The sequence below is a fragment of the Solanum tuberosum genome, unplaced genomic scaffold, assembly GCF_000226075.1.
Source record: "Solanum tuberosum cultivar DM 1-3 516 R44 unplaced genomic scaffold, SolTub_3.0 scf00012, whole genome shotgun sequence".
In the NCBI taxonomy this organism is placed as follows: Eukaryota; Viridiplantae; Streptophyta; class Magnoliopsida; order Solanales; family Solanaceae; genus Solanum; species Solanum tuberosum.
The window spans coordinates 2,706,231-2,709,535 of record NW_006238937.1 but is presented as its reverse complement, the minus strand read 5'-3'; positions in this window follow the sequence as shown (position 1 = coordinate 2,709,535).

Here is a 3,305-nt window from a genome sequence, read left to right as displayed (position 1 = left end):
AAAACACCAATAGTAGTAACAGGATTTAATAATGAAGGAAGCATGATCACATATAAGGCAAAAAATATAAAAATACAAATATGGGATAAGATATTAACTATAGAGGAAATATATAACTTTGAATTGACTACAAAAGATATGTTATTAGGAATGCCATTTTTAGAAAAGTTATACCCACATATAATAACAAAAATACACTGGTGGTTCACAACACCGTGTAAACAAAAAATAGGAGCAAAAAGAGTAAATAACAAAAAACAAAAAACAAAAAAATGGATAAAAGGAAGTGAAAAAATTACACAAATATTAGAAAATATAAAAGAAGAAGAACCTAAGATAGAATTAATTATATTCTCTATAGATAAAGTAAAAATAATCCAAGATCAGTTAAAATTATTATATAGTGAAGATCCTTTACAAGGATGGGAATAACATAAAACAAAAAATAAAAATTGAGCTAATTGATAATAATAGTATAATAACCCAAAAATCATTAAAATATATCATTAATGATTTAACAGAATTTAAGTTACATATAAGTGAATTACTAGAAAAAGGGTATATACAAGAAAGCAATAGTAAGCATACAAGCCCAGCATTTATAGTAAATAAACATAGTGAATAAGAAAGAGGAAAAACTAGAATGATCATTGATTATAGAAATTTAAATGCAAAAACTAAAACATATAATTACCCAATACCAAATAAAATATTTAAAATAAGACAAATACAAGAATATAATTACTTTAGTAAATTTGACTGCAAATGAGGATTTTACCACTTAAAGTTAGAAGAAGAATCTAAAAAACTCACAGCATTTACAGTACCACAAAGATTTTATGAATGGAATGTATCACCATTTGGATATGAAAATGCACCAGGTACATATCAACATTTTATGGATAACTACTTTAAACAACTAGAAAATTGCATAGTATACATAGATGATATACTATTATATTCCAAAACACAAGATGAGCATATAAGATTATTAGAAAAAATTATACATATTATAGAATATTAAAGCATAAGCCTAAGTAAAAAGAAAGCAGACATAATGAAAAAAGCAAATAGAATTCTTAGGAATACAAATAGATAAAATTGCAATCACAAGTAGTACAAAAAATAATTAACTCAAATAAACAACTAGATACAAAAAAGAAATTACAATCATTTCTAGGACTAGTAAATCAAGTAAGAGAATACATACCAAAATTAGCAGAGAATTTAAAACTATTACAACAAAAATTAAAGAAAGATGTAGAATACCAGTTTGATAAGAAAGACCAAACACAAATACAAAAATAAAACTATTATGTAAGAACCTACCTAAACTAAATTTTTCGGATGAAAACAAATAATTTACTTATATAGTAGAATCAGACGCCAGAGAAAAAAGTTATGGTGGAGTCTTAAAATATAGGTATGATAAAGAAAAAATAGAACATCATTGTAGATATTATTCAGGAACATTTACTAATACATAAATAAGATGGGAAATAAATAGGAAAGAATTATATTCAGTATATAAATGTTTACTATTATTTGAACCATATATTGTATATAACAATTTTTTTATAAGAACCTATAATACACAAGTAAAATGGTGGCTAACAAGAAAAATACAAGATTCGGTAACTACGAAAGAAAATGAGAAGATTGGTATTAAATATATTAAATTTTACATTTACTATTCAAGTGATAAAAAACTGACAAGAATGTTATTGTAGATTACTTATCAAGACAAAGCTACACAGACTGAAAAAGAAAATACTATCGAAGAAATACTCAAAGCTATGAACCTACTTTGCACAAAAGTAGAAAATATTGACAAAGAGCTACACAAATACGAAGTTAGCAGCATGACTATTAAAATACGGAGCTAAGTCTATCGGAAGACTTCAAAAATCCAAATCTAAAAGGTGCCGTTGGGAAACACCTTAAAACCCATAATGTTTGTTTAAATACAGCTGCAGGTACGAGCAAACAAGTTGGTGAAAAACAACATATGAAACAAACTTAAACCAGCTATTTGAAAAAACCATTTACTGAGAGAACACCAAAAAACACTTTGGCTATGGAACCCCAAAACTCAACCTATGCAGATAGCCTACAAAAACGAGAAAAAAATTATATAACCATGTTACGAGAACCTATATTGAAAATATATACAAAATCCAAACCTATTTAAACCGTAATCCTAGATCCACTACAACCAAAGAGCTAAATCAAGACTACCTAACCCAAAAATTACAAGGTTATAACAAGCTAATTGCACAACCAAAAATTAACGCCAATTTAGTAAGAACATGTTACAATTATGGACTATTAAATACCGTATATACATACGATGGAGAAGAGATAAGTGGAATACTAGAATTACACAAAGCATTCGTCACATATAAAAGAGTTACCAAAGGAAATTTATTTTATATAAAGTTTTATACAGCACCAGCGGAGTTACTATACGAGAAGATAAAACCTCCTATTCAAGTTATTAAGATAGGATTAACCAAATATATGATTATACCTGATGATATCGGACAACAAGAAGAAGTACAAAAAATTGAGATACCAAGTTTTTATGCCAATAAAAGAATAATTGGTATATCAACTATTATACAAGAGTTAGCAAATAATTATTTGAACAGAAATGCTATATGGAGTTACTACTCTAGAGACCAGTTAATGATATATTCAAATTCAAGAGAACTAAGGAAAGAAGATATGGATGAAGTCCAGCGATGAATTTTATCATTATTAAAATCAGAAGAAAGACCTACGACAAGAGCACTCAAAGCAAGATTTATTTCGCCAGAACTATTAACTAGATATTGCAAGCTAATTGGACACAAATACCCTGATCATCTGTGTTCAAACTGTAATGGAGAAGACAACGTGATTCCCGATGTCCAGTTAGAATAAAGTCAAGACAAAGAAGATAGGGACAAAGAAGATAAAGACAACTAAAGAGATAAGGCAAAGAAGATATATTTGGCCAAAAAAGTCAAAAGAAAATAGTGAATAGTACTATTATTTTAAATTATTAGTCTTATTGTAAGAAGGTGTAGTGTAAATTAGTCAACAATGTAGGATGCATATTAAAAGTGGTAGGTGTGGTGTAGGGACAAGTGTAAAGTGGGTAGGTATGGTAGTGTAAAAAAGTCATAAAGTAAATAGTACTATATAAGAAAGTCATGAAGTAGTGCATTATTGTACATTAATATAGAGATATGATAGAATTTGTAAGTGCAGTAGATAGCATTTCATTGCTATATAAAGGAAGGAAGATGTAACATAAAGGA